Source organism: Elephantulus edwardii, unplaced genomic scaffold (genome assembly GCF_000299155.1).
Source record: "Elephantulus edwardii isolate Elephantulus edwardi_28Jun2011 unplaced genomic scaffold, EleEdw1.0 scaffold00039, whole genome shotgun sequence".
In the NCBI taxonomy this organism is placed as follows: domain Eukaryota; kingdom Metazoa; phylum Chordata; class Mammalia; order Macroscelidea; family Macroscelididae; genus Elephantulus; species Elephantulus edwardii.
Genome location: NW_006399789.1, coordinates 13,517,105 through 13,529,161, shown reverse-complemented (window position 1 = coordinate 13,529,161; position 12,057 = coordinate 13,517,105). Strand labels below are relative to the sequence as shown.

The 12,057-nt window shown below is 38.5% G+C and overlaps 1 pseudogene; it reads left to right on the top strand.

Moving 5' to 3' along the window:
• LOC102871581 overlaps positions 1-11,011 on the top strand; it is a 12,636-nt pseudogene extending 1,625 nt beyond the window's left edge.
• Positions 11,012-12,057: the final 1,046 nt, after the last annotated feature.

Here is a 12,057-nt window from a genome sequence, read left to right as displayed (position 1 = left end):
ACCCAACTGGGGATTTATATACCACTTGTTTACAGCAGCATTATTCACCATCACAGTGACAGGGAAACAGTTTTTCCAACCACAACTGAATGGATTAAGGAATTGTGGTACACTCACACAATGTAATACTATGAAGCACTCAGGAGTAATCATTTCAAAAATACCACATAACTTGGGGGAGACTGGAGAGCAGTATTCTAACTGAACTCAGTCTCATAAGAATAAATACTGCATAAGGCCATTACTGTAAAAATAGAAGGATAATTAATAAAACATGTATGGGGATTCAAGGTTATAAGGAGTGGTAGCAGAGGGGTAAGGATGGATAGGGGAAAAATCACAGGGTTGCACAACTTGGTGGCTAGAGGCAGGAAGTAAAGAAATGGTAAAGATCTGACAGGGACCTGAAAAGACAGAGTAATGGATTGGGCATAGTCCAATGATGATTAATTTTATAAAACATAATGAATGGGAATGATTGTATGAAACACAAGGTGGGTAGTTTGAAATACAAAGTATGTAAATAAACCAATATAAAATAATTTTTAAAAAATAAAAAAAGGAGTGTGTAGGGGATGCATTCTTTCTCGATACCTTTTCACTGTGTATACATTCTAGGTCATTTAGCAGGCTAGACTTTGTGAAGACAGATACAGAATTAGAATTGCAGGAAGATTCATCAATAACCTGCATTATCTGGAAGATACAACCTTGGTTTTTTGCCCATAGCATCTCTAAATATTGTGTCTGGAGGCTTGAATTTGCTCATAGCTATTGGGTGTAGAACAAGCAAGTATCAGCAACTAAAAGAAGAATTTTTCAACCGTACATTGCTCTTCAGACCCTTGGGCCTGTAGCCCTCAGGTGTAGGTTGGAGGACAAGTATCCTTAATCTAGAGACAATGACCTTCCTTTAGAACTGCTAGAGAGTAAAAGCCTTCTGCTAGAGCTGGTACCTGGGATTTGCACTCAGAGCCTTGGCTGAAAGCAAAGAGTATGAGATGGGTGTCTAGTTATGTTTTATCAAGTACAAAAAACCCCCATTTGATTTTATGGATAACAACAAATTGTGGCTAACATTGAGAAGAATGGGAATTCCAGCACACTTGATTATGGTTTATGTGAAACCTATATTTAGATTGAGAAGTTTTTGTCTGAGCATATCAAGGGGACACAGCATAGTTCAAGAACAAGAAAGGAGTGCGTAAGGGACAAAACCTTGTCTGTAACTTTTTAATCTATATACTGAATAGATCATTCCAGATGATGGATCTTATCAAGAAGAATATAACATCAGGATTGGAGAAAAGACTCATCAACAACTAGTATTAAGCAGATGACAGGGTCTTACTCCTCAAAACTGAGGAGGACTTGAAGTGCTTGATGCAGAAGGTCAAGGACTGCAGCCTTCAGTATGGATTATATCTCAATATTAAGAAAACAAAAATCAACTGCAATCCCAGAGGTATAAGGTTCGAATCCACCAGATGCTCTGCTGTAGAAAGAGAGGCAATCTTCTCCTGTACCTGTCAGATCCGATTTGATGGCACACACACACACACACACACACACACACACAAATAAAAGAAAAAAACAGGAAAAGAAATAAAAATCAGCATAATGACCTCGAGGGTCATCCATGTTTTGTAATATTTTATGAGTTCTTGATTGTCAGTGTTGTATAGTATTCCATTGTGTGACTATACCATAGTTTTTCCTATCCACTCAGTTGTTGATGGACACTTAGGTTGCTTCCATCTCCTTGCTATTGTGAATAATGCAGCAATAAACATGGCTGTGCATATATCTGTTTGGGTGGCAGCTCTGCTTTCTTTAGGGTATATTCCTAGTAATGAAAGGACATATACTGCATAATATCACTGTTATAAAATGGGACTTGCATGGGGGTTGGGGAGAAACTAAGAAAAGAGGGTATAAATAATAATTACTGCATTAGTACTGATAAAGGAAAGAACCATTTAAAAGGAAATAATGATTAGTAATTATACGTATTACAGCAGCCCTTATTCCAGGAGGTACATTGTAAAGAGGAATGGAGGGAGGTAGTTTGCAACTATGAATGAATATTCAAAAATAAAAATGAACTGGGGGAAGTGAAAGGGGGAAGTATGAAGCAATGAATGAATGAAAATCTAATTTTTCTGTAAACTTTTGTTAAAAACCCAATTAAAATGAAAAATTTTATTAAAAAGTAGAGAAAAAACATCACCATTGGGCCAATAAGCAGCATCATGATAGAAAAGACTGAAGTTGTTAACAGATTTATCTTGCTTGGATCCACAGTCAAAACTCTTGGTACCAGCAGTCAGAATATAAAAAGACAAGCTTCACTGGGAAAATTTGCTCTCAAGGAACTCTTCAGAGTGCTGTAAAGCATAGAAGTCTTTATGCAAAGGTGCACCTGATCCAGGATATGATCTTCACAATTGCTTTCTATAACTGAGACTTGAACAATGACTAAGGATGACAGAAAAAGAATCAATGCATTTGAATAGCATATACCATGGATTGCCAAGAACAAAAATGTCTGTCCTGGAGAGGGTGAAACAAAGTTGTTCCTTGGAGGCAAGAATTTTGAACCTCCATATCACATACCTTGGGCCTGTTGTTATGAGGGATTAGTCTCTGGAGAAAGACATCAAACTTGGAAGAGTTGAGGGCCAGAGCAGGAGAAGACCCAGGATGGCATGGATTAACACAGTGACTACGAAACTGGGGCCAAGTGTGTCAATGATGACAAGGTTGGCTCAGAATAGGGCAAAATTCAGAGCCATTGTTCATAGGGTTTCTATGAGTGATAGGAGATTACTCCATGGCACATGACAATAACAGCAACAAACTGTGAGATGTCCATGTCAGTGTGTTGTATTGGGGAAATGATCAGTGCATCTGTTGTTACTTCATAGCTTAACTATATTAGTGCTTGTTTATCATTGTTCTTATTAGTATAGGTCTTGTCTGTCAGCTTGCTGTGTTGAAGTAACTTGTGGATTGCTGTGATCCTGAAAATTTTGCCACAAGTATGTCAAAGGCCAGAAAGACCACCCATGGTGGGCAAGTTTTAGTAGAGTTCCCAGATTAAGAAAGATTAAAAGGCAAGATTGACCATCTACTTCTTAAATAGTACACCTCAGAAAACACTGCGACCAACAGGGGAACATGGATAATTAAAATATCAGAGGTAGAGCCTCGATTGGAAGTCAATAAAAATTAGAAGAAACAGTTGCAGACATTTTTTAATCACTGGAACATGAAATGTATGAAGTATGAATGTTGGAAACTGGAAGTTGTAAAAAATTAAAAGGAATACATGAACATCAACACTCTGTTCATCAGTGAGATAAAATGGACTGGCCTTGGCCACTTTGAATTAGATAATCAAGTGGTACACCAAGTAAAAAATAAAAAGTAGAGGAAGAATCTTATTTCATTCATAGTTAAAAAGATCATGTTAAGCTCTATCCTGAAGTATAGCATTGTGATAGGATATTACCCATATGTATACAAAGAAGACTCATTGGTACAACTATTATTCACACTGTGCATACCAATAGCTAAAGCCAAAGAGGAGAAAATTAAAGATTTTTACCAAATTTTGCAGTACAAAATTGACCAAACATGCAGTCAAGATGCATTAATCATAATTGATGACTGGAATGCTAAAGTTGGAAACTATGAAGGAATGGTCATCAGAGAGTACAAACTTGGTGACAGAAGTAAGTTCAGAAATAGAACGATCTAAGTTTATATGTTCAATGGTTTATTCATTGCAAATACCTTTTTTTTCAAAAACACAATGGTGACTTTACACATGGACTTCACCAAATGGACTGCATAGGAATCAGATTAATTACATCTGTTGAAAGAATTGTTGGGGAAATTCAGTATCAACAGGCAAAACCAGGCTAGGTACAGACTGTGGAACAGGCCATAAATTACTCCTGTGAAATTTCTAATTAAGACTGAAGAAAATAAAAATACATCATGAGAGCCAAAATATGATCTTGTGTCTCTCTTAATTGAATTTAAAAAATCAACTTAACAATATGTTTGAAGACTTGAACACCGTTAATTGAAAACCAGAAGAGTTTTGGGATGATGTTATGGATATGACCCATGAAGGTCACTAAAAGAAAGAAAAAAAGAAAAAACAAAAATGGAAGTCAGAAGAAAACTTGAAAATTGCAGTAGAATGTCAAGAAGCCAAAAGAAAGGAAGTGCTGAAGTAAAAGAGCTGAGCAGAACATTTCAAAGAATAGATCAAGAAGACAAAGCGAAGTATTATAATGGAATGTACAGAAAGCTGGAATTGGAGAATAAAAAGGTGGAACTTGCTCGACATTTCTCAAGCTGAAAGAATTAAAAACAAATCCAAGATCTGAGTTGCAGTACTTAGAAATGGTAGAGGCAAAGTCTTGAATGACCCAGGAAACAACATAAAAAGATGACATTTCAAGAGCATAGTTTCCTTATAAAATTCAACATTGTCATTTTCTTCAGTAAACACTGCCAAGAAAATGAAACCTTAAGTCTCATTGATTGGATGAAAATATTCATAATAGGTACCAAACAAAGGCTTGTAGGTCAATAAGAAGATCCATAATTTGATTAAAAATGGGAGAACTTATCAGACAGCTCACACACAAAAAAGAATGGTGAAAAATAAAAAAGTATTTTAATTTTAAGTAAATTTAAAATATGAGCTACTGTTATTCATTTACTACCAAAGAGTCAAAGAAACACACACAAAAAGATAAAAAAGAAGGTTGCATAGTGGAGGGTATTTGGGGTGGGTGGGGCATTGTATATTAAAGAGAAGAGCAAACTGGGGGTCAGGGGGTAGGGAGAAAAATGCTACAATGAATGAGTGGAAATCCAAAAATCTGGGGGTAGGGAGAAAAATGCAACAATGAATGAGTGGAAATCCAAAAATCCCTGTAAATGTTTATTAAACTTAATTTAAGAAAAATTGATGTCCAGTCAATTTTTACTCAAGACAACCTGTCCCTGGGTTTCTGGAGCTGCACATCTTTATGGCAGAAGTTGGAGTCTACTTTCTGCTATGGAATGACTAGTGTGTTCAACCCACCAGCCTTTTGGTTAGCAGCCACGCATTAGATGAAATGTCAGTACTAAGTGTTGACATAGGCTTTGAACAATTGGTGAACTCATAAATTCCTTGGCGAAAGCATAAAATTATTTTGAAGGATTGTTTAAAATATTTTTCTCATGTTTGTGTTGTTGTATAGTCTATCAATTCCACTAGATATTTATACTTAGGAAAGCTACGCAATGAAAATATATGACCATGCAGAGAATTATATATAAACAATTCTGGTAACAGTATGAAATATGACCCAAATGTCTATTGATTGTTGTTGTTGTTGTTGTTATGTACTGTCAAGTCAGTTGCAATGCATAGCGATCCTATGTACAACAGCCCTAAACCCGGCTCTGACTTGTGCCAATCTCACTGTCTCCGACACACCCAACGCAATTACCCCAGTCACTGAATCAATTTACCTCATAGAGATTTTTCCTCTCCTGCACTGTCTCTCCACCTTCCCAAGCATGACATCCTTTTCCAAGGACTGGTCCTTCCTTGCTACATGTCTAAAGTATGTCAGACTAAGGTTCTGAATTCTTGCCTTCAAGTAGCAGCCTGGTTTAACCTTCTCCAGGATGAACTTGTTCATTTTCTTAGCAGTCCATGGTATATTCAATACTCCTCCAGCACCACAGCTCAGAGGCATCAATTCTTCTATCTTGAGTCATTGTCCAACTCTTTGATGCATAGCAAGTGATTGCAAAGTTCATGGCCTGTATCGGGTGCACCTTAGTCTCCAGAATGACACCATTGCTCTTCAGTCCTTTGGATAAGTCCCTAACAGCAGACTTTTCCATTGCAGTATGATTCCTAGGTGGGTAAAAACATTATGATGAATTCCTGCAATAGAACATTATTTAGCAAAAACCATTAACAAATTACTGCCATGTCCAAGAACATGGATGAACCTCACCGATGGTGAAATGAATGAAAGATCTGTTCACAATACAGTATATAATGTGTAATTCTATACATACTTGGCTTTCGAACAGGCAAAAACAATTTATAGTGATTGGAAGATAAGTGGTTGTACATGAAAAGAGAAGGTGAATCAGGAGTGACACTTCGGCAATAAAGAAATGAGTAAAATTTCTGGAATGAGGGAAATATTCTAAATCTTGGTTGTAATAATAGTTAGACCAGAGGTTGGAGTCATCAAAAGCCATCAACCTTGGAAACACCAAGATTATGGCCTTTACTCACCTTTTAAGCCTGGAAATTAAGTTAACTTGTGACTCAATCCACAGCCAAAGAATAGATAGGCCTACAAGGTAAGGGACAGACTAGAGAATAAATGCACTCCTTATATCAATCAGTCATACAATATCAAAAGAGCAGGATTTACCAAGGAATGAAGCTCTGAAAGTAGGAGGGAGTAGAAAAGCAGCCTGAATGGAAAATGTAGGGAGTAAGTGGGAAAAGTGCTGTACAATACATTTTTAATCAATGTCTTGAAGTAGAATCTGTGTGAATAATTTAATGGGAACCAAGTTTATTTACTCTTGTAAACTTTCACTCAAGTAACAATAAAAAGTCTTATAATGTACACTTTAAACAGTAAATATTAGTGATACAAGCTAAACATTATTATTGAAAACATGGTTTTTAAAACGTTTGGAGATCATTCACTAGGAAAGCTTCATTATCTAGAGTGTTATTCTAAGATTGAAAGGAAATTAATAAAAAATAAAATACAATCAGAATATTGCAATTCCCTTCCTCCATTCTGAAGATTCTTGAATATCTTTCCAATAGTTCCACTTAAAAATGGAAATAAGATTAAGCTTTTGCAGCAATTAGGCTTTTATTTTCCATTATACTTTTTATATTTCATGAGGCACATACTTCATGCTAAATATTTCATACGCCCCTGCTTTTACCAATCCAAGACATTCTACCAAATTTACCATACTGTAGGTTTTACTATGTGATTCTAATTGAATTTCTTTAACATAAACCAAAGATGGAAAATATTTTTAAACCTTATTTTTAAATGCTAATGACAATTAACACATCCATGATAAATACTTTTTAAAATCTTGGAAAGGTAATCTCTAATAATAAAAAATAATAAATTGTAACACTTTAGAATTCTGTATAAATTATCTAGAAGATAAAATACTATTTCTTTAATCTCTAGTATATGAAAAGGATTAATGCCATCCGCAAGGCAGAGTGCATAAACAATGGTAAGCGTAAACATATTGTTGTTGTTATGTGCCAGGGTTCATCATCATAATTGTAAAAAGAGTGTTGTTATATACCATTGAGTCGCTTGTGACTCCTAGCGACCCTGTGTACAAGAGACCTAAAAGCGCCGTTCTATCCTTTGCCAACCCTGCCATCTCAAACATTCTCATTCCCACCACTCAACTCACAGATTCGATCCATCTCATCGAGGGTCTTCCTTTCCTGCGCCATTCCTCCACTCTGCCAAACATGATGTCCCTCTCCAAGAACCAGTCCCTCCTTGCAACATGCCCAGAGTATGTCAGATGAAGCTTTAGAATCCTTGACTCCAAGGAGCATTCTGGCTTCACCTTCTATAGGACAAACCTGTTTGTTCTCCTAGCAGTCTATGGTATATTCAACACTCTTCTCCAGCACCACAGCTCAGAGGCATCAATTCTCTTTCTATCATCCCTATTCACTGCCCAACCCTCTGATGCATAGCACAGAATTGTGAAGACTATACCCCGGATCATCTTCGAGGTGGCAGTTGTCACGGTTCCCTCTTTTTCCAAGTTTAGCTGTTCTTTTACAATTGTGTGTGACTCTTCCTGGCCATCTCTTTGTTGCTCATTGTCATCTTTCTTCTGTTATGTGCATAAGGGTGTTGATGAGGAGGTGGGGTTCCTGAGCTCGCCCTTCTCTTCCTTTCTTAGTAACCTCTTCCTCCATCTCCTCCCTCTCCTCTCTCCCTACCTCTTCTCTTTGGTGCTCTCCTTCCCTTCCTTCTCTGATGCTGAGGAGGGGGGTGATGTGGTGTATAGTACCGAGGATGTCGACATTGACACAGACAACTAGTGCTTCTTGTCTTCCTTCCAAGTGCTGTGTAGCTCCAGTGGCCATGTCGGCTGCCTTTGTATGCCCATGCCCATGGGATCCTAATTGGTAAGGGGCATATGTCATATCTCAGTCTCCGTCCAAATCTTTGATTGCAGTTGCTTCTGGTCACCAACTGAGGTTGAGTCTGGTTGTTGTGCAGCTTGATGTGCAACCCCAGGTCCTGTTTCTCATCATTGTCCTATGACTCTAACAGGCATGATCCCAAGTGGTCCTTGGGCTTTGAGTCATCCTCTTTCTTGTGCTCACCTGACTTTACAGGAGTCAGTGAGGTCTTTGCCATTCCCACCACTTGCCCAAGGCCCAGAATGCCACCAGCTCCACCTGCTTGCAGTTCAGCTTGGCCTTCACCATTCCCTTGAGTTCCTTGAGCACCTGCAGCATGGCACCATCCACCTTGGTATGTGCAGGTCCTCTTGCATGAGCATGTATTTGTGTGGCTGTACTGATGATAAAACTTGGCCATGGGTGGAAAGGATTGCTTGTGTCCTGGTCCTGCTGTGTTGAGGGCCAAGAGGCTCTGGTAGGGTGGCAGGCTGACCCCTGCAGGTTGGTTGACGCAGCCAGGGGTGGGTAGGGGCAGGCACCATGACTGGTCTTCAGACAGCCCAGAATCTGTGTCAGTATCTGGAAGAAAATGTGCATGCCGCCCCACTTGCCACCTAACATCTAGCTCATGTAAATCTGCATCATGAAGTATATGCTTTGTAGGAATGCAGGCAGCGGGGGCATGGTGGTATATTCATGATGTTTATAGTTTTTATTCTAGTGTTTGGTTTCTTACTTCCTTCAAGCAAGATTAGCTATGCCCTGTATTGTTAAAATCTATTTTTTCTAAATCTTAGTGCTAAAAATTTGATTTTCATTTGGATGACTACATTTAAAGGTTTCCCTGAATTGTTTTCCTGTCTTTTTTTAAAAAAAATTATTGTTAATTTCTTGGAAGGAGGAGTGGCATCCACTTTCGTAATAGCTTGTCTCCAGAGACCCTATGAACCTGGAGAGAGGATGAGAGACACCCAAGAGTTGAGGACTCTCTTTCATAGGGTTGCTATGAGTCACCTGTGACTCATGGCACTTAACAACAACAACAACAACAACATAGCCCGGATCAGGAGCACCTTAGTCTCCAGCCTGGCATCGTTGCTCTTCAGTACTCTTGAGAGGTCCTTGACAGCTGACTTTCCCAATGCAATTCATCTCCTGATTTCCTGACTGCTGTTACCAAGAGTGTTGACTATGGAGCCAAGTAAACTAAGACTGTTAACTATCTTATAGTAGTTAATTAAATTTTCTATTGTGCACATCTTGCTCTATGGGGATTCAATCTTAGGTGATTGTTAGGATTATTTACCTATTTTCCTGAGGGGATAAATATTTTTTGCACTAGAGAGGTTGTGCTAAAGCTTGACAAGAGTTCTAACAAAAGGATGTATAATGACATGAGTCACATATCAGGTCAATATTCTTTGAAGACAAACGCTTCTCAGATATGAAGACCTACGTAACAACCTTTTACATAATGATGACATAAATTGATCATTGATTTTGGAAGTAAATTACTTTTATGAAATTACATTATTGAACATAGGAATAAAAATTTACAGTTTAAAATAAAAAGTCAAAATTTTTACATATGGTATACGTCGACATTAATTCAGTGACTGGGATAATCGGAATGGGAGTGTCAGAGACAGTGCGATTGGCACAGGACAGAGCAGAGTTTAGGGCTGTTGTACATAGGGTCGCTATGAGTCGCAAGCGACTCGACGGCACATAACAACAACAACATACGTCGACATGTGCCAGAAGAATAGCGAGCACAGAGGGAGCTGTCGAACTGTGCTATGAGAACCTGAATGGATAGATCCTGTATCAAAACTTCCTACTCCCCTGCACCCCGGATGATTCTCCGGGGCTGTGTTAGCTGTATTTGGAAACCTCCTGGCCATGATTTCAATTCCTCATTTCAAGCTGCTGCACTCTCCAGTCAATTTTCTTGATCGCGTCCCTGGCCTGCATGGACTTCTTGGTGGGAGCTACGCTGATGCCGTTCAGCACAGTGAGGACTGTGGAGAGCTGCTGGTACTTTGGGGATATTTATTATCAAATACACTCTTGCTTTGATGGGTCATTCTGTTATGCATCTATTTTCCACTTGTGTATTATTTCTACTGATAGATACATTGCTCTCTCTGACCCTCTGATCTATCCAACCAGATTTACAGCATCTGTTTCTGGAGTAGGTATTGCCTTCACTTGACTTCTTTCCTTTATCTACAGTTTTTCCCTTTTTACCCCAGGGGCCAATGAAGCTGGACTGGAAGAACTAGTAGTAAGTGCTCTCTCCTGTGTGGGGGGGCTGTCAACTGGCAAACAATACTAACTTGGTGTTTGTGAACTTTGCTTTATTTTTCATCCCCACACTTGTGATGGTGATCGTTTACTCCAAGATTTTTCTGATCACCAGACAAAATTGAAAGCATGAGCTTTAAGCCTGAGGAATCAGCAGACAGTTACAAAGAGAGAGTGGCCAAGAGGGAGAGAAAAGCAGCTAAAACCCTGGGAATTGCAGGGATAGCATTTCTGATTTCATGGTTACCCTACTTCATTGACTTCATAATTGATGCCTTCCTGGGTTTCATCACACCCACATATATTTATGAAATATTAGTTTGGTTGGCTTACTACAATTCTGCAATGAACCCTTTGATTTATACTTTCTTTTATCCTTGGTTTAGGAAAGCCATAAAACTGATTGTTATTGGCCAAGTGTTGGGAGAGAATTCTTTAGGAACACAATTATTTTCTGAGTAAGTTCTGATTTTAAACTAGTAGAATTGGTCATTCATTCACCAAGGAAATCTCATCAAGGAATAAGATTTAGCATAAATTGGTTAGCTCTTTTAAATTATGCTTTAACTTTGACCCCTTATTCACAATCAATGTTCCTTAGCAAAGATAACATTAACATCTAATTGTCATAGATCCAAAATAACCTTGATGACAGAAATGCCTAGATTCTAAAGTCTACTGCTAAAGAGCAACAATATCAGTCTAGAGACTAAGGCATGCCTGATTCAAGCCATGGTTTTGCAATTACTTTCTATGCATCAAAGAGCTGGACAATGAATAAGAATGACAGAAGAAGAATTGATGCCTTTATGCGGTGGTGTTGGAGAAAAGTAAGACCATATTATGAACTTACAGAAGAACAAACAGGTTTGTCCTGGAGAGGGTGAAAGCAATTTGTTCCTTAGAGGCAAAGATTTTGAAGTTCTATCTGACATACTTTGGACATGTTACCAGAAAAGACCAGTTCTTGGAGAAGGGCATCATGCTTGGAAGGATGGAGGAACAATGCAAAAGAAGAAGACCTAAAAGGAGATGGATTAGCACAGTAATGGAGGTAATAGTGGTAGATGTGTCAGAAACAGTGAGATTGGCTCAGGATAGAGCAGGGTTCAGAGAACATATGATCCCCATGAGCTGCAGACAATTCCACAGCACATAACGATACCACCACAGTGACTATTGTGACATTTGACTCCATGTCCTTGGCCCACTGATAATTATTTACAAGGGATTGGAGGATATACACGATCTACTTCTGAATAACCAGCCATTGAAAACCGTATGTAGTTTCTTGTGCTGCACTACTATACTGCCCTGACACCCTATTGTCATGTTTCATTGTCAATGCCAAGGTTTAGAGTCATAATTATTCATGTCAGATACTGGATATTGTTGTAGGTCAGTTCCAAGTCATATGACCCCAAACATAACAAAATGAAACCCTGGCCTGTATCTGGCACCACCCCCATACTCTCTCCTCTGCTGGTGATTTTTGTCACTGTGTCAAT